General features: G+C 44.6%; 1 long non-coding RNA gene across 2 annotated transcripts in view; it reads left to right on the forward strand.

Annotated features, from left to right (window-relative positions):
- Positions 1 to 20,731, forward strand: part of LOC308067392 — a 55,744-nt gene that overhangs the window by 1,235 nt on the left and 33,778 nt on the right. Inside the window, exon 2 of one of the 2 annotated variants that reach the window (XR_013929582.1) lies at positions 6,630 to 20,731. This exon is cut by the window's right edge and continues 15,701 nt beyond it. This is a non-coding gene — a long non-coding RNA (uncharacterized lncRNA). The other variant, XR_013929583.1, reaches the window with a different exon arrangement.

The raw sequence follows: 20,731 nt of genomic DNA on the forward strand, positions 1-20,731 counted from the left end.
ATATAGTATCTGTAAAGACAACACACATAGCAGCTAAAGAGGAAAAGGTAAACATACAGCTTTGCAAAGGGAAGAAAAATGTGTTTATACTACATTTATTCTTACCACTACTTAATGTCATTGAAAGAGGCAGCGTCCTTGGGCCCCATTTGCCATGCTTTTGTTAGGTTGTTTTATGCTATAACCAACCATTTACTTGCAGATTGCATGGCTGGATGATTTCAGCCCTATACCGCTTCCTATAGAACATGCCTTCAGGTCATCAGAATAAGCAGAAAATCTCTCCATACCCTTCAGAACTGCAAACACCACAGAATAAGTAGGAAACATTTCTTACGGCTAGTCCAGGTCTAGCTGACCTTATTGTTTTCCTCCAGGTTCCAAGTTTTCCAGAGTTAGCTCCCATAGCAAAAGCCAGTCCAGCTAGAAATTAAGAAGCATAATAAAAATAATAATGAGATCAGTAATGCATTCCCTGCTTATGGAAGAGGATGCCTGATTAATGATTCCCTGGTTGACAAGAAGTCCCCAACCACATAATCCTGAACTCCTCCTGGGAGGAAAAGGGACCATGCGGCTGAACTGGTCGTGTACCAGCCAGTGCTCCCTTGGCACGCAGTCCTAGTGTGTGCTCACTGGCCCAGGCTGTAGCTGTGACATGAAACTGCCTGCTATAAAAGCCTGGTGAGATTTTCCAGTGACTTAAAAGCTCAAGGTTTCAGCGGAAGGGTTGCTCTTCAACGCACATCCTTTGCTCCCCCGTTGCATGCGGCATATTTTGCGCAGAGTGTTGTTCCCTCGGCTCCAGATCTCTCAGATCTAGGGCAACTGGGAGAAGTCATGCCCCAAAGCCAGGTTGCAGCCAGAGGAAAGTTTGGTGACTTTGCCTTCCTGGCTTCCCCCTCCACACACGGAAATTACATTTAATTGATGGCAAGGGTTTCATTAGCTTTATGAGGGCTGTGACTAGTAGCATATAATTAGGAATCACCTGCAAAAATTGATTTGAAACAGTTAAACATGGTGCAGATTCATAAACACAAGACATTGATTTTACAAAAAGACACTGGATGGTGTGTCCCAGGCTGAAGTCGATGCTCAAGGGGCAGGGGGTGAAATAGTGCCTGTGGGCACCAGGGCTGACCCCCCTTGGGGTCAGGGAAAACATCTCTGAGCAGCTTGGGGTGTTGCAGGTCTGCAGTGGCCCCCCCTCTTCCCGTGCTTTCCCATCTGGACTCTAACTCTCCCCTGTACACCTGACCAGGTCTGAAAGCAGCTTCAGTGGGAATTTCATCCGAGGGGAGAGCAACAGAGCAGCTCTCCCTGTCCCCGTTCTCCATCTAATTTTAGTACCATCATCTCTTATTTCCCCACCTTTCCTTGATGTCTCTGCTTTGTTCTCTGCTCTTCTTTTCCCTTTCATCTCCTCTTTCCTTCAGTGGCTGGCACATTTACTTTATCTGGCTCCCTCATAGCCTCCATCTTCCCCTCAGGCCCCCCATCTTCTCTCCCCTTCAACAACACCTTCCAAGTAGGTGACCCACTGGATGCAGGAGATGTCTCCTCAAGACAGGGGTGTCCAGGGCTGTGCACACCTGCCTTTCCCAGCTTGTCTGGCATCACAGTGCTGCAGAAACAGTGCCCAGCTCCTCACAGGGGCTACAGTCTCTTTCCTATGTAGCATAACCCTAATATAAAGATATTTCAACCCAATTTGCTTGCCAGGGCCAGAGCATGTTCCTCACTCATACATGATGATTCCCAGCTACAAAAAAAATGAACACGTTGCCACTGTCTTGTCCGCTCTCACAGCAGCAGGAGTGTTCTTTGCACGCAGGGCTGGAAACCCTGAAGCTGATGGATGCTGAAAGAGAAGCTCACATTGAGGGCAAGGTCTAGGAAAGAAAATCTGACTTTCATCACTGCAACACTCACTAGCTATTTCTCTGAAACTTTGGAGCTCCCTCTCCATGTTGGTAACTTCCCACAGGGAGGCAGGTTTTTTTCCACTTGTGTCTTGCACATGCTCTCTTGCAAAATTTTCTTTCAGCTGCAGCCCCTCTAGAGGGGCTCCAATGAACGGGTACAAACTGCAGCAGGCCTGGACTCAGGGCTCTCCCTTTGCCTTCTCTCAGGTGCCGTGGCTGTAGCACCACGCAGCTGTTAGGTGCTCTACCTTGCAAAGACTTACACGAGTGATTAACTTAAACCAAAATGCTTGTCCCACTGACAGCAAAGGGACTGACCCAAGGGCTCGTTTTAAAGCACTAAGAAGTCTTTATGCAGCAAGCCTGTTCTTCACCTTTCTTATTGCAACATCTGGGCAAATTTGTGCCATTAGAAAAACAAGAGCTCAACACACCAAAGCACCCTTCAACCAGCTCGGTGTTTTAGCTGCCCTCAGGAGCCCTCAAATCATTTCCTGATTAATCTCTTTTTCTGAGAGGTAAAAGAAAACAAATTTCATTTTAACTGGGCCATGACCATACCTAGCACCTTCTTCAGCACAGACATTTCTTAAACAGCTAGCAACAGTGAAATGGTATTAAAATGTAGAAAAAACAGCCCTTCACCAATATAGCTTACAGTACAGAAATTGGTTTACATTGTCAGTGTGCCAACAGCAAGTCCATAGACTCTCCTGCATTTGCTTTTAAGAGAAAGATAAAATCTAAAGTCCAAAGCATAACCCTATGCTGGGAGTACAAGTAGTTACGCCCCAGTTAGACAAGACTGTCTGAGCCTGTTGTGCTCCCTGAAGTGTTTAACCAGAATTTGGGGAGCAAGGCAACCTCGGAGGGGAATGGCTGGGTAACCCAAGGGGTGCTTTCTTCCCCTCTCTGTCACAGTCTGGATGAAACATTGGATTCCTTCCTAGGTGAAAGACAAATACCAAAACTTTCTGCATCATTAAATAGCACTTAGCAAAATGTAGCCTGCAGATTGCTATTTTTATCAAGTACTCTGTATTTTCACTTCCTCTGAAGTCTCAGTAGGGTATCAATATTGCTGAAGTTGGTTTCTGTGGCCAGCCTGCAGGCAGGCTATGCCTGGAAAGATGCATCTTTGAGTTGGCAGTGGTTATCAGCGAGTGATTGATAATGGGCAAACTTCTTGTTCAGCTAAATGGGTTTTGGCACAGGATCACTTGAAATATAACAACCACCAAAAAAAAATCAGCCTGTTGAATAGCATCCACCCATACCAGATGTGCTGACGGGAGAACATGCCAAATTCTTCAAAGCAGTACACTTGACAGCAGTCCTAGGCAGAAGTGATTTTTTTCCCCCAATATATTTACAAACAGAGAGAAAAGTAACTGTGGAGTGGGATGGATAAGATAAAATATTTTTGTGAATATTGGTCTAAATTTTTTAATGAGAATCCCTCTGCTATGTTGAATTTCTTTCCAGTGGGCGTGGGAACGACTGGCTTTTGCTGGCACAAACGCCTATGAGAAATAAACCCCCCATATTGCATGTCTGAGCTTTTGTAAAATGGACTTTTAAGACCAAGTAAAAAAACACTGATGATTGAAGTGATCACAGGCTAATCCATCTGAGAGAAGAAACTTAAATATAAAGTTGGTTTAACCAACTGAAGCAAACTCAGAACAATTTGATTATTTATATTCATGACCAATATTTTTATAAATGAGCCTTCACCTGGGCTTTTCAGTTTGTTTCTTTTTGAATGCATTGTTAACCACAAGCAAAAGGGATGAGATTCAGACACTTCTCAGGCAGTAGTATAGACAAGCTCCCTTTCTCAAGTGAACACGCACAGAAGCACAAGTGCAGCTGATTTTAGGTCAAAAGTGGTGGGAAAAAATAATCAGGGACTGCTTTTCGGCTGCAGCCCCTAGGAGGGAGAGAGCATCTTGCAGTGCTGGAAAGCTGTGCAGATGGAGTCAGAGCAGCTCACGTTTATCTGCACTCAGCCATTGCTCCGGCTGTTTAGGCACCAGTTCCTCTTGATCTGACAGGTGAAGGCAGCAGCAAGCATGACAGGTAACCACCTGTCTACTTCGCAAGGTTTCCTCGACCACAGCTCAACAACAGGCTGTGTAAGATCTCGGGTCAAGGCTGGAGACATATTTGTTCCATGCGAGCTCTTGGGAAGGTGTTACCTTCCATACCGAGTTCCAGAGAGGAGAAGGTATTTCCAAGCTGTTGAAAGTACGTGCCGCTTTCTTGCATGTTCAGGTGATATTCTGTGCAATCTGTCTCTCTGTTGGTTACTGGCTCATCCCCAAGTCTTGCCCAACAAGGCTTTCTAAAGGAAAATCAAAATAACCTTCCCATGAGTGTTAAAACGTGAGGGAAGATATTTCACCTCCAGCGATGCTCTGAGATGGAAGGTGGCACAGCCCTGCCTCCGGGCTCTCTTTAGCCCTCACATCACTTCCACAACCACAACCTGACCAAATGCCCACTGAAACCAGAGGAGACTTACCAGTCATATGGGTGGATGTCAGATTGTGCTCACTGGCACTTAGGTAATACGTTAAACTCTCTTCAAATTTCTTGTGGTCACCAAGGAATTCACAAATGTCTTAGCTTTTACCGCCCTGAGTAATTATTTATTGGGATGGCCTTTTTATAGAATCCCCTTAAAAAGTCCACCCAGATTTTAAGACCAGCAGAGACGATTAGCTCATCAGTCTGCGGAATAACGTAGCCCATAGCATTTCACTCAATAACCACCATGTTTAGCTCAGCAGTTAGCATTGGATTAAAAAGTATCTTCCAGAAAAGCCTGCAGTCTCCACTGACGACATCAAGGAATGAAGAAATTACCATTGCTTTTAGTGGTTTGTCTAGTGTTTGGTCCCCTCTTGGGTTTAAAAGCGAAAAATATCCCCACACCTCTGAACAGCTCTGGACACTCAGCTGGGGAGCACCATACGTCTGAACCCCCTGTCCATGGTCAGCCTCCTTTCATGTTTGCATCCCCCGCAGCATCCACATAGGGTGTCTTGCAGAGGAATGCCTGGCACTGTTCTCCAGGATGGAGCTGTTCATCCTAATTTCAGCCTTGCAGTCTGGAAAATGAAGGAAGAGTCTTTGCAAATCATTGCTGAGTGAAAGGACAAGTTCTCGATTCTGCCAGGTAGGCCCAAGGAAAGCAACCATCACCGTGATGGAGAGGTTTCATCCTAACTCTTCCTCCAGCAGATCAAAAGTTGCACCTTTTTGCCTTTTGCTCTCTCAGTATTCCTTTCTTGCTCATTCTAAGCTTTAGTTCCCCATCTCCGCTGCCAGTTTTGCTCCAGGAAACAGTACGTCATTGTGGGACCAGTCCTAGGTCCAGCTTGTCCATGTCTGATGGTGGGCAGGAATGTACTTCCACTTAACCTTGGGCTTCATTGGCCCTGCTTTTATTTGTAACCGTTTCCTGGATCTTCAGCATGGGAATAAGGATCACGTATCAACCAGATGCTCCAAGGCTTTCGCAGATTAAGCAATATGTTCTGGCTGAGCCTGTGCGAAGCAGAGAGTCAAAAGGGAAGGCAACTGCTGTGCAGGGGCCAAGGGCAGGTTCCCTGGGAGGGGACCTTCTCCTGACCCCCCACATACCAGGCCTGTGTGGGGTGATTTGTGGAAGCACTAAAGGAGCTCTTTCACATGTTTTGTCCCAAATCTCTAAATTGTTCACGGCTCCTAGTATCCTCTCCTCTGAGCTGCGTTTGTTTGCCTTAAAATCCTCTGAAGCATGTACGTTTTGTGCTCCAAGAGTGGAGAGTAGGTCAGAACTTCTCTATGCATAAGTCATTCCTTGCTGGCTTCTTCAGGCCACCTTGTACCTCGATCTGGTGCAAAATTTGCTGACTGTGATCCAAAGATCCAGGCAGCAGCACACATCAGGTTTTGTCTGTGGTCTTGGCTGGGGTTAAATCACTCCATTTGAAATTGTCAGCAAAAAGCCTATCGATCTCAACAGCCCTGGGATTTCTCCAGTGGCAGTAAAGGCTGGGGGAGGCCGTGGGACACGGTCTCACTGCCGTTAGAGAATAAGAGAACAGTGCCTTCGCATATTCCCACTCTCTTGTTTTCCTTCCCCCTGCATCACAGCCCTGTTACAGGTCAGTGGATCATTCACATGAGGTGTTGCATGATATAATAAGATGCATCATAACAAGATGTCTTTATCAGCCAGGAACTCATGCTTCCCTTCCCCGTGCTAGGAAAAGCAGCAGATGAAAGACAGATGACCCATATGGATCACAATAACTTAAATTACATTATGAAGACAGTGAACTGCTTGTGACACGTCCTGTACAAGGCTCTTTAACCACAACAAATAGATTTAAACCTTTCTAGCGTTTAATCTTTTCTCCCTTTGACTATGGACAGGTTGTACAGAAAAAGAATCTCTCTTCCTTCTGTATCTCTATTAAATTTATTTACGTTTGCAAGGTTCATTCCCTGGGTGAGTTATTCTAAGTCCTTACACTTTCCCTGTGATGCCTGGGGGGTTATACGCACGCTGCAGCCTAGCTCTGCCATAACTGCTTTATCAATGGGGACAACGTAGAACCACGTTTCACATGGCAGTTTTGACACAATTTGTTTAGCACGTGGGAAAGATATAATACTTAAAGGGGTCACTTTTCTGCTCTGTACCAGGCAAAACCCATGAGGTGTGTTGTATCTGACCTGCTTGTGCGCATCAAACCCAGGAGGACTTGGGAAATTCTCGCCAGGAGATACAGAGAGAAGTCCAAGGAGCAGCATCCCAGGGAAGGTGCAGCACCGCAGCACGTGCTTCAGGCCGAGAAGCTGTACCTATTTGCCTCTGGGCTGGAGCTGAGCAGCATTGCTCAGAGCAAAGAAGATAACAACAACCAGTCAAGCACAACTCCTGATGCCAGCTTCTGGGCAGTAAGTTTCAACATCAGGGCTGTTCATGCTCTGTGGAGCAAAAGTCTACGCCTCACAGGCAAAGCTGCCATACACTGTGTTTTCAGCTCCCAGCTGAATCTGGGAAGGACAGAGATCAGCTACTACCTCCCACCTCTCTGCATAGGGAGGGAACAGGGCTCACACTGCTCTCCCCTCTCAGCCCTACCCGAGCTGCCTTTGAGATATTTTTGGAGAGTTTTTTTCCCATTGCCACCATGGAACATCTGCATATAGCCCAGCCAGAACTTACTCCTGAATTTGCAAGACAAAATTTTAAAACATCTTCATTGCATTTAACACTTACTCAGAGGGCCAGAGAAGATGATATGGGAGACATTTTTTTCTTCCAACATCAGTACTGTAAAATTCATCGCCACCAAGTATTAACAAAGATTGAAAGCTAAAAAGGATTGTTAATGTCTCTTGTAGACAATTATACTATCTAGACTTGGAGTGATAAGCATCAGAAGCATAGATGAGTTTGGGGAGTTGTCCAAAGATAGAGAGGGGAGCAGAGATGTACAAAAGTAGTGATGAGACAAGTTTAATTTCTACCAGTAACTAGTTGGTCTGATTTTGCTCTTTCATGGCTTACTCTGACCTCACTTTGGAAGCACTATGATGGGGGGTTTCTTAGATGAAAATTAAGCCATGACAGTGCATTTCTGCAGTGCTCTCTAAAATACCTGTTGCTGGCCGCCTTGGTGACAAGATCTTGCATTGGAGGGATCTTTTTGCTCAAACTGTTATGGCAGTGCCCCTGCTGCTGTGCTCCAGCAGGGCATGCCAGACTGCATCGAAGGATAAGAGCATAAGTGATCCCACAGAGGAAAAGAAAGCCTGAGGTGAGAGGCACGCACACAAACTGGAAGAATACAACATTTACGCTTTTACTTAAATTAGTGGTAACTGCAAGAAGATCTGGAAAGGGGTTTGGTGATTCTTGTGTGCAAGAAAGCACCCGAAAATTGTGCATGAAAGGAAGGGCAGCAAGGTGGAGAAAACCAAAGCCACCAGGAATTAGCTACGCTTACAAACAGGCACAAGGGATAGTGGGCAATCTTCCTGGACATGCCATTTTGGAGGTGTCGGTACATAGGCTGAGACTCATCAGCTTATTTCACACTAGACAGTAAACATACTTTGTGGGACAAGCTTTCCTGACCTAGGCAGGATTTGAGGAGGTAGATCAGACACCCACCAGTTCCCCGAGCACCCTGTCCACCTGGGGACCATTTGTTTTGGCTCCAGTGGCAAGTAGCAATATGTGAATTTATGATGGTCAGACAAACTCTAATAAAGTGTCCCAGGTTAAAGCAACAGTGATTTTTCTGTCAAACTGAATAAAAAATAAACAGCAAAATTTCATTTTCTGCTGTGGAGCTGGAAGGACCAAGGTGTAGAAACACAACACGAGCAAATAACATGAATTCTTTGCAAATAACTTCCTCTCTTCTAAGTGCATTTCCCAACTAACCTCACTTTCGGTATGGCTTGTGGAGGTAACAGCTATTGATCTACAACTATTTTGACGAGGAGAGGTGCTGTAGAAACAGCAGAAATCTCATCAGGTCATTGTCAGCTAATCTGGCCACACAGTAAGGGAGCAAACAATTAACACCAAGCACTAGCTGCTGGGCTCATCATTATCCAGCAAGTATAAGGTCCTCTGAGGACGTGAATTCACATTTGGGTCCAGCTCATAATGTAAAAGCCACACCTGAGTAACGTGTGTCTGCAGAGCTGATTTCAGAGTGCAGAAACACCAGCACAGGAGCTGCAAACATGTTTTCCATTGACTGGAACGTACAATGTCTTATTTATCGTGAGTCAGTTGATGGCTAAACTCACCCAGCAAACTCATAAAAGCATTAGTTTGCATTTGTTGTTCACATTCAGAGACATTATACATCAAAAAGGTCAATGCTTCCTAACAAATTCAATTACAACGCAGCCATCTATCATACTAGTTCAGTTAATACCACATTAGCTTGCAGTTTTTGGAGAATGGTAGAAGTTGGAGTGTCCATATAGGATATTCCGCTTTAATGACAAACCTCTTTGTGATAAGAGATATTGCAAACCTTTCTGCAGCCGTTCTTTGCCAAACACTTTGTATAATATCTGAACTTCTAGTTTTTGCAGGTGCAGGGTGGTGAAATGCGTTGAGAGACAGTGCTGCAGCCTGAAGCCATGCTACCTATACAGAGCTTGAAAAATGACGAATCCTCGAGGGTGTTTTATTTGCCTGCATTTGTTATTAAAGGCATGGTGACTGGGATTCATTTGTCAGTCTTTTTTCAATAGATTTCATCAAAGAACCAGCACCCTCCCTGCACTGGTTTGGAAATCTGGATGTAAGATAGCTACAAGGCAAGGATTTATTTAATAAATCTGTGCCATCAGATAGAATAAGAAAATATGATATTCCAATTTTTTTTGGAAGTATAGACAAGCAATCTGGACAATGACAGGCTCTTTAGTCTGATTTCACAAGTAAACAAGGATTTTTAATACACATTGAAGGAAAAGGCTCTGGAAGCAAAAGGTGGCAGGAGAAAATGCACCAAGATAAATCACATCCAGCTACATCATTATCTTTCTCCGATAAAAATCCTCATTTTTTTTAAAGCAGCACATAGAACTTATCTGGACTTCAGCAAAACAGCTGACATGGAAAATGAAGTTCATTGGAAATTATTTGGATTAATTCACAACTGCTAGCTAGCTCCCCACCCACCCTGTAAGAGAAATGCTGACATGCTGCTGGGAAAGGAGGATGAGCAGGCTGGGTGGAGGTTACTAGAGGAATTCCTCCAGGACTGGGACCCACTGTGGTTACTGCTTTCATTAATTACCCCTGGAGAGAGCAGAAAGGCACTAGTGCCTTCAGTGGCATTAGGCAGAAAGCTGGGAAGCATTCTTAGAGAAAACCTGAATATTGCACAGAAAGAAAGGCAGCAGGATGGGTCTAACACTAACACAAAGAAACTCATGATTCTGTACTTAAGGACCGGCGAGAATATCAGTGAGCATCTGGAAGCTTATCAGTTGGGATCAAGGGGAAAAGAGAAGTGTTAGTCTAGCACAGGATGTTTATGAGTGTTTGACACACTGTGGCCATAGAAAACCAAAGGTAATGTGATGAGTAGCTCTGCACACAGGTACTGCAGAGGGCTGTTGATATGTTTACAGGGCACAGACCAGGATGAGCATCACTGGGAAGGACAAGTACAACCTCACTGGGAATACCCTGCCCCGTGAGGTCTCCTGTGCTCAGCAACGTCTGAATCAGAGCAAGAAGTAACTGGGATGAGCTGGTGTTGTAAGAGGAGACTGTACAAGCTGCTTCATTTAGCCTTGCAGAATGAAGCCTGAGAGGGGCTGTGATTATTTTCTATAAATACATCAAGGGGGTAAACACAAGGGAGAAAGAAGAGCTATTTAAGCTGAGGAAGAATATTGGCACAAGAACAAATAGATGTAAATTGATGAAGAATAAATTTAGACTGAAAAAAATTCTTCGGAGAAGCAAATTTTTGGAATGGCTACATAGTCAGGGAGCATAAACTTTCCTTCCTCCCTCCCAGCCTTGCTCAGGTACTGAGCAGGTTTGTCTGGCACGTTTGGGTGGGCTGACAGCACACTGCTCTCAAGCCATCCTCCCAGGTCTGGACTCTCATGCCAAGCAGACACAAGACACGCTAACTGGTATCTCTGATACCACAGAAGTCTCCAAGCCTCCATTCAACCCATAGCATCCACAAAGTTTCCAAGAGTTTCATACTTTCTTTTTTTAATCAATGAGGTTTCCACCAAGGCTGTGGTTTCCTGGTCATGGGCCAGTGGCCAGGAGGACCATGGAGCATCCTGCCCTGTACACTGGCATCTTGGTTGCCATGCAGGGAAGTGGCACAGATGCAACCAAAATCACACATGCCACAGACAGGGAGATACAGCTGATTTCTAGCCAGACCAGTCACCAGGTGCCCTTTTGCTGTTCAGGCTGATGGAAAAGCAAAGCTGATGGTGGGGAACACGCAGCACCTCCCTGGCAAAGCCTGCAGCTGGGCTGGTTTAAAGCAAATCAAAACATCACCCTTGGTAAGTGGGCAATGCGTTTTTCTCAGGAAGACTGGAAGCCTAGATGCGGCATGACAGGAGTACCAGGAGGAGGCGAGAAGGACAATCACAGTAACAAGGTTGACACCACAAGGGAAAAGCCACAGACCTCTCAGCAGGCATACCCTGCAGAGCTCGGTGGGGCTTGGCAGATCCTGCACTAGGGCAGAGCACGGTCAGGCCAGCTCAGTTTTGCTGCCCACAGCCTTGCTATGGGACCATAGATGGGACGTGGCCCAGTGCTGACTTGCAAGATGCTCGGATCCTCAGTGAAGACCAATGGAGCCACCTCCTCCTCTGCTTACACCCTCCTCTACTGAGGCTACCAAGATGCTGACGTCAGCACAGACACCTGGGTCCCCTCCGCCACTGCAGGACCAACCTGCTGGTTTCTGCCCCAGGCCTCTGCTGACAGGTGGGTACCCAAAGGCAGCAAGGCTTAACAAGAAAGGTTCATGCAAAGGAGAGCTCAGAATTATAGGCTGTTTAACGTTAATGGGGATCAGAGACCATAATGCTAGGCTCAGTTCTTATGCTAGTGGTAAAGCAGGCTTTTAAATCACAGAAAAATAATTATCCATAGTTATACAGTAGCATTGTTATTAATAGACTCACAAAATACCATGCCTAATTGTAATGTACCACAATACTAAATGTATGTGGGAAACTGAGGCACAGAAAGTCAATGTCAGAACTCATCGGTACTTTGATCATCCCTTCTCTGTTGAATTATCGCGTTCTATCCTTGCAAGATGCCTAAAAGTCACTGCTGTCAAGGTCAGCGGGGTCAGCACCAATGTTAGGAATGGCGTTTCCCAGCTCTGTAGTGCCTTGCTCAAGCTGCAGCTGTGACCGCCCTCCCCACAGAGGCGCAACAGCCCAGGGAGTCATTTTGTCATGCTGAATCTTTCAATGTAGCACATTCACACTTGCTGGTTGGATGGTCTTCCTCCGTCAGGCAATTTATTTTAGCATCTTCTCTAAGCAGTTTTTTCTTAGAGCAAATACAGCATTTTTTCAAATATTTTTACATTATCGCAGCAGAGCTGATCTGATGATAGCCAACTAATATGGGACTTTGCTTTTACATTTTGTGCAGTCTGCAATGAAATTAGATGGAGGGCTCCTGAGACATATGCATTTTAAGTCCTTGCATATTATACCAGATAGTGCCAACAGATATAGCAATGAACGAGTCAAATTCAGAAGTGGAGACTTAAGAGTATACTGCTGTTTCAATGAGTGGGGCAAAAGCACCATAATTTCTCATTACTCTTGCTCTGAGTCACGCATGAGAACTCTCCTGCAGACCCAAATGAGCTCATATACCCCTCAAGTGCAAATAGGAAATGCAGTCCTCTCCTCTGGACATCAACTACCAATTTGTGTGTTGCTTCTTACTATTCAGATCATATTGTGGGCTGATATCATCACTTTTGCCGTTAAGTTTATTGTTTTTATTTATACCAGCTGGAGTAATTCTTTTTAACAGAGGCTATCGCTGTTCTTTATAAATCTTATCACAAGGATAAATCAAGAGTAACGTATATTTTTTGCCAGTCTACGAATCCATAATTGTCATTTACTCTCTGATGGTTTATGCAGATGAGGATCTTTCCCAATACATTTCTACACATACAAAAAAAAAAAAAAACCCAAAACATATGCTTCTCTAGAAAACCCAATGAATTTTAAATTGAAACCTTCCAGATTTTCTGTGCATGAGGGCTGATTTTATTTGCACATTGAACAAACTCCTGGAAGAGAAACACATTCATTTTAATACCTACTGCTGGATCTTAAACCACATTTTCTTCTATATAAAGAAAGTCTTCAGGAAAAACAAAATTAATAGAGTATTTGCTCAAAAGCCCTTCTGGCTCCGGGAACTTTCTCTCTGAAACACAACATGCTTAATGCAGCTGGGCATCTCTTACAGTTGTTGTGGGGGTGCAGGTGCCATTGAAGGATGCTGTGTGACATGGGGTACGGGGACCCAGGACCTCAGGCCCACACGCCCCCCACCCCTTGCTTTTCCAAGCATCAACCCAGAAACTCCAGCTGGGCCACAGCTCAGTGATGGCTCCAGCTGGTGCAATGGTCACCGGGACTTGGGCAAAACGGCAGCAAAGGCAGCCTCACACACCCAAGCCCTTGCTTTTGGTCTGGTGCAATGTAAATCTTCCTAATGTACCAGTGCTTTAGGAGAACATAAAGGACCTTATTTTAATCTGAATCCATAGCAGAGAAAACAAGGTTTCATGAGCGTGGTACTGTTTGTGGGAATATTGTAGCTTCTTCTTTTTCCCCTAGTGTGATATAAAGGTTCTATTAAAAGAGAAAATATCAGTTTCTTAAAAAAAAAAAAAAAAAAAAAAAAAGAGTAAAATTTATGCCCTTTCAAAATGAATAAATGTCAGTCCAAACTGATGGCTTAAGTTAAATATTAAAGATTAAAAAAAATAATAAATCCCCTGAACTAGAGTTTGATTTATAAAGTACTGTTCCTTCAGAGAGGATTTGTGGAAGCAAGAACTCACTCTGTGTTGTTCTTTGTAAAAGAAAAAGAACAAAATCAATTTTTATAAAGCAAGATTATTTTAGGAGTCAAGTTATCAGAAACACCAGCTGTATCTGGGACATCTGTTTTTCTCTTCCCCATCCTTTCTCTCATAAGGCAGCGACTCCAGAAAAGACTGAAAAGGAGACCAGAGCCTGCCCAAAACTAGGTTATTACTGCTTTTCTTAGTGTGATTAGGCTCATATTTATTGAAACCTTACCCATTTTCAGCTAACCCGAGCAGCAGAAGCACAGCTCTCTTCCCCAGACCCACGTATGCTGCAGCCAGCAGCATCCCTGCTCCCACTGGCTCATCTTCTCATGCTGTCCTCATGCCAACAGCAGCACACCATTGGGCACATGGGCATCCAGCACCCAAAAGTCACCTTTCTCCCAAGGGGGACCCTTCCGTGTACAGGAAGGCACTTGTTAAGAAAGCAAAAATACTTAATTATTTCTCCAGAAAACCCTGGACTCCCAAACAGTTAATTACAGGGTGATGTATGATAGCAGTTATGAACCTTGTGCCCCCTTTCCAAAACCAACACAGGCACAGACAATTCTTATTGGACTTTGAGCTCCTTAATCTCCCAGGCTCTTCTGGAAGAGATATTCACAGCATCTAACACTGTTACACAGGCTTTTGGAAAACATCCCCATCTTTCAGGAGCATGTATCAGGTCACAGCCCAGGAGACAGCGATTATTAAAAGCCCTTTATGCATGGCCAGTGGTTTACATCATATGGGTGGCCTGGTACCAAGCCTTCAACTGCCCAAAGCAACCCAGATCCACTGGATCTGATGAATCAGATCCGGATCTAAACTAGGTGAGGAGGTGACCCAGGTGCCTAGGGGCAGATAGGAAAAGATGAGTGAGGGGAGCTGTTGTGGGGCTGCAAAAGTCAGCATGGGGTACAGGAGAGCTTAAAAGATGTACCTTGCTCCTTCGTGGTGGACACAAGCTGCCCATGGTAGTGGAAGGGTTAATCAAATGATAGCTCCCATGTGTGCATGTCTCACAAAGACTGTCTTTCACTGGTAGAAAAAAATGAGAAAACAGCTGCTAAAGAGAGAAAAAACATGCTATATGGAAGCAGCATTAGAGAACTCCTCTGGGCTTGCAATAAGTCACTGGAGCAAGTTTGTTCTTAAATGTGTCTGAAATGCCTCCAAAGCAAAACATGTTATTTTAGAGAAGGATGTTTTTATATGGAGCATAAAAGGTATTAGCTGCCAATAGAAGAGCATGGCAAAAGAAAATACTGAAGAACAACTGGAGTCTGTATTAGTGGTTATCATGCATGTCAGCAATCAATATTAGAGTCTTGTTAATGCTGCCATGCATGAATTTAAAAGTATTAAAAACTCAAATGGACTAAGGGAACCCACACGAGCATAATGAAATCAGTTCGTTCACCTGCCCCCAGACAATTTAGAGAGCAAGTTTTCACTCCTTCCATCCTGAATCTGCAGCCACTTGTACAAGTGAGATCGCATCAGGATTTCAAACATCTGGCAAAACCCAGAAAAATTTTCAGATCAAGTTGGGCTTGGCTCTGTGGCTGCAAACACAAATCCTGTTACATGTTGCACACTGACAGCAGGATAGAAACAGCACAAGGGAACTGCTGGGACCTTTGGTAAAGCAACCAGCACAAAACTTGGCCTGGCTTTCCACCAAATGCCCATGTTTTCTCAGCTCAGAAAGAGAGAGGCCGAAGGGCTGTCCTTGATTGTTACTGTTTTCTCCATGTTTATTTTCTCTCCAGAAAATGTTAAAATATTTATCCAACTGCTGCATTTTAGTGCTGTCTATGCCAAAGGGTCTGGGACTATTTTACAGCTCTTTCAGAAGTTTGTTTTTTTCTGGAGGAAAAAAAAAAGCTCAAACTGAAAGGAAATTGAGGATCTGAACAACTAGGTACACTTCAACTCGAACTTATCTGAAGTGCTGTTAGGCAAAACAAAGGGAATTTATTAAAGCAGAGATGTGCCGCTTGCCATGTGCCTTCCTGAATGCTCCCAGATGCAGATGCTAAGGCTATGGGAAGTGTATCAAGGATCCAGCCTGATCCACGCTAATCAGCACTGGGCAAAATGCCCCTTAAAAAGAAACAAAAACCCCAACAAGAAAATCACACTTGGAAACCTTGAATATTCCTAGGCAAACCAACCCAAAGTTTCATCCAGCTCTACCTCACCAAATGAGCCCAAAACCTTTAAATCTTACAGAAAACCATCAGCCTCCAGTCACAGACTTAGAAAGACAAAATCCACTTGCTTTTAAAGGTTAATTTCTAGCCATATTGGAAGATACTTTATGTGGATGGCTCAGTTGGCTCCATTATTAATTTAGCAAGTTACAAAATTGTTGGTACACCATGCTCTGCACTGGACATTCAGCTGTGCAAATTTTCCTCTCAACACTGGCATTTCATTATCTGCTTCTGTTGATTATTCAAATTGCATTAGATGTCAAGGCTTGCTAGATTCAAAGACCTCACTAAGATGAAGGCAGTTATATCCATCACAGACAATGCCAAGGAAATGAGTACAAAAGCTAAACCATCCCTCAGGATAACAAGTGAATAGTATGATGTAAAATATATCCATGCAATGCTTTATTTAAGTCTTTCAAAATGTCATGATACCTTAGATTTAATAGGGGGAGGTGGGGAGGAGGGGGAAATCCATCCAGTTTCAAGATCATGGTCTATAGCCAGAGCTCAGCGAACTGCACTGTTTTTTGGTTCTCACATATATAATTCATACCTAGCTCACCTCTGCAGTACAGACACTCTCCAACCCTGTGAAATGGGAGGCATTTTTACCGTAGAGAAGCAAAGGAACTGAGAAATCACACTTCCATCTCCCTCTCCAAAGAGAGAGCCTGGTGCAAGTGTAGGTCTAGTCCCCAGCCGCCCTAGCAGCTTCAAATGTCCTCCCCGGACAAATAAGAGCTGAACCTGAAGATAAAGCAGCCCCATGGCTGCTCCAGCCCGTGCCCACCCAGCCTTCCCTCCTGCCTGGGTCTTCCCGAGGGAGCTCCCTTCCTGCCCAGGAGGTCTCCTGTGCCAAGGGCAGCCTTGCCCAGGGACCCCGCCAGCAGCACCTCAGTGCCCCCTCCCCTGCCAAGGCTCCCTCCTGCCTGCCGGCATTTAGTCTCTCCAAAGCAGAGGTATTTGATCCCATGAACTCACTCCGGCACAAACAATGGGAAAGAGCCTGCACAGACAAAAAATTGAATTTGCTTTTGTTTAATTAAAAAAAAAAAAAAAAAAAAGAAAGAAAGAAAAAGTGGAGATTGCCTAGTTACTCTCTCAGCTAACCATTTTAACCTCATTTTCCCCTACTAAGTAAATACCTTATGCAATTTCTGTGCTAAAAGCAGCTGAATGTCAGAGACATTGATCTTGGCTCCAGCCTTTGTTTTTGTAGGCTTCGTATCTACTCTGTTTTGGCACCACACTATTGGTTCCTATTAGTGTCAAAGTGCCACTTTCTGTTTTGGTTTTGCTTGGTCACAGAGCTCAGCCCTTTGGAGGGCAAGTGCCAGCCAAAGTACTTGGGGCAGCTAAACTGCCACGAGAGGAGACATTCCTCATGTCCCTAGAGCATCGTCCTTGTGCTTTCAGGGCACATAGAAGTACCAATGTGATGGGGAAATTATTCCACATTAATTCACTGCCTCATTTTGTACTGAAATTACTATGAACATCATTGCCATCAGGTGCCCATCCACCAGCTGGTGGTGAAGTAGCAGGAGTTACATCCCCACCGCCCTGGCTTGTAACCACAATTTCAGTTTGGAAGATGACAGTTCTGTCAAATGAGAGAGGGAAAAGCCTTTGCCCTGCACAAGCCCTAGGCTCATTAAAAGATCTTTTTTGTGATAAACTCCTGTATTTAAGGCATCCCCATCCTTTTATTTCTGTTAACTTCTCCCAAAATACTGGATACAGTCTCCAGGTCCCTGCATGCTCTCTCAAAAAAATGTATAAAGCATTTTTTCCCCCTTCTATGATGATACACTGTGTAAAGGTACATTAATCACAGAGTTCATATTCATTTATTCATGCCATTACAGACAAGAAATATTCTTTGGGTTTGAAGGTTTCTTTCTTTAACAAATGAAGGTTGAGGTGCCAAAAAAGAAAAAGAAAGAAGAAAACTGAAAAAAAAAACCAACCCTACACCAAAATATTAAACATAGGAGAACACTGAGCCAATGCACTCATGGATTTCTTGCCAAAACCACTTGAAAGACTTTCACAACTGAAACCAGGATAGAATAAAAGAACTGTAAATGCTAAATGCACATGCTGAACAGTTAAAAACAAAATAAAAGGTGAACAGAAATGCTGACTGAAGAAACTTAGCTGTGATCCCAAGGCATTCCTGCTATCCACAAGAGCCCAAGCACTTCCCAGGGGCTGGAGTTACCCTTCCCTTGTCAGGCAGCGTGAAGACAGGGGTCCTGTTTGGGTCACAGACAGTGAATGACATGGACAAATCCTCTTCTCTGTCCTCTGCACTGTGACAGGGTGAGCAGACAGGGGAGAAGGCAGGAGTGAACTCAGATAACTTTTTCCCTACTCCCAAGACCATAGGACACCATGGGAAGGAAAAAAAAGGCACCTACTCTCAGCTTCTGAGCAAGGAGGGTTCTCCATAGCCTCTATATCTGGGCAGTGCAGGTTCCCCTAACAGGGAAACCACTGACCTCCCATCTGTCCCTTGCTGCTTTAACCAGACAGGGACATGTGTTTCTTCCCTCCGAGAAAGGTCAGCCAACGAAGGCCAACCCAAAGCATGCACTAACTTGGAAGGACGACAGTGCCCCAAGCCCACAGCTCCTATGGAGTCTGGCCGAAGAGGATCGCTGGCACTTACCCATATCAAGGACAAGCAGGGAGTTAACAACTCAGACAAAACCACGTACCAGCATTTCTTGTAGCCTCCTGGCCATGCAGCTCCCCTTGGCCAGCTGAAGCAGAGGTAGGTGGTTTTAAACGAGATCTGGATTTGGGAGAGCAGAACACCCTCGCCCACAAGCTGCCAAGCCACAGTTAATTCACAACCTTTCCCACCACAGGGTCAGGTGCAAAGCACTGTCCTTCTGGGAGATGTTTTGGGAAATTCCTACCCCCGAGCCATCACTCTCCTCACTGCCAAGAAGGATGTTTTTACAGTTATTTATCCTTCTCACGGGAAGGGTCAAGTGTGGTGCTAGCTGGGAATTAAAACAAGCAAATGGAGATCAGTTCAGATTCAGGGCTCAGGGAACAGTCAGCAACTCCTTCCCAAGGAGCAAATGGGGTTGAGAAGTGTGAAAGCAGAGAGGTGTGAACGGAGCCAGCATTAGGTCCACACCATCTGCCAGCTCAGCCTGATTTGAAGATGACTCAACACCAAATTTTGACTCAAGAGCACCAAAGACAAGTAACCAATGCAGGTTCGGAAGCAAACAGCAGACACAGCCAAGAAGGTGCAGTGAAACGCAAGAGCTTCTTCATAGAATGGTTTGCATCAGAAGGGATCTTAGAGAGTCCAATCCCCCACCATGGGCAGGGACCCCTCCCACCAGCCCAGGTTGTTCCCAGCCCCATCCAGCCTGGCCTTGGGCACTGCCAGGGATGGGGCATCCACAGCTGCTCTGGGCAGCCTGGGCCAGCACCTCGCCACCCCCACAGTGAAGAATTTATTCTTAGTATCTAAATCTACCCTCTTCTAATTTAAAGCCATTCCTCCTTGTCCTGTCACTACCTGCACTTGCAAAAAGTCCCTCTCCAGCTTTCTTAGGTACTGGAAGGCAGCCATATCTCCCTGGAGACTTCTCTTCTCCAGGCTGAAGAACCCCAACTCTCTCGTCCTGCCTTCACAGAAGAGGTGCTTCAGCTCTCTGATTACCTCCATCACCCTCCCCTGGACTCAGTTCCAACAGGAACACGTCCTCTTGTTGTCCATACTAAGAGGCTAACAAGGCAGAGTGGTCTGTGAACACCTCTTGCAAGAAGATGTTACCCACAGGAATGGTGATCGCTCTCAAAACCTAATTAGGTCTTGCCTACACCAAAATGTCAGAGTGAAATAAAGGTGTCTGATCCAAATTTGTCAAGTGCCTCCCAGCATTTCCAATAACAGACAGTGTGATTTTTGACAGAACTGTGATGTGTGAAGTTGAGATCTGTTTGCAAACTGCAGATGATGAAGACATGATTAAGGGAATAAGAATCACCCCTGGAGATGGTGGTCTTAATCTAATAGTTTCCATTCCTTGAATACTTGCCAATGTAAAGTCTGTACTACAGGCCATTTGCAAGTGACCAAGGAAACTTAAGTTGCCAGTAATTTCCTGTAACAGACAGAAAACACAGTAACCAATAAAACAGAAGGAGAATGCAAATTATTAAGTCTTCCAAAACTTCTTCAAATTCCAAGTTGGCCATTATTTTGTAGTTAATCTTCTGTCCGTTTGTGGTGATGAGGGAGGCAGATGTTTAATTAGTTTTAACAAAAAATTCCATTAAAAATTGTCTTGCTTCTACTGAACTAGATTTATAACCTGTGTAGACAGGGACAATTGAAAAGCCAGAGAAAAATATTCTGTGGGGAATCCAAGAAAATCTGTATCTCAGAACATTTTCTCCTGCACTCGGGGACCTTCAAGGTCTGTACAATCGAATCTACAAAACACGTGCATTTTTCAGCTGTCACCATCACTTATTCACTTAACAAAGGAAAAAGAAAAGCATAATTACTCATGGGTCCCTTTTTTAATTTGCAGGGTTAGCGATGTTTAAGAAAAAAAAAGAAAAAAAAGAAAAACACACTGATGTATTACCCCTGCACTTACAACAGTAAGAAGATCGCAGTGGTTCCAGGCAGGCAGGTCCAGAGGGGAATGCTCAGGAAGCATTACAACCCACAGAGTTACCCCAGCCTAGTGCTAAGATCACAGGGTAGCATTCAGTTTGCAACACTCTGCAGTTTTTGTTTGCGTGTTTTCAAGTAATACTTTGCACAGGGACTTGTTTCAATGTTATTCTGCCCAAACCACCTCATCAAGGCAATTTGTACACTCATCCTCCTCAAGTACAACTTCCCCAGCATCCTCAATTCAGCAGATGCAGCAAGCAGAAA

Source organism: Falco punctatus (genome assembly GCF_963210335.1).
Source record: "Falco punctatus genome assembly, chromosome: 7".
NCBI classification, from domain to species: Eukaryota; Metazoa; Chordata; class Aves; order Falconiformes; family Falconidae; genus Falco; species Falco punctatus.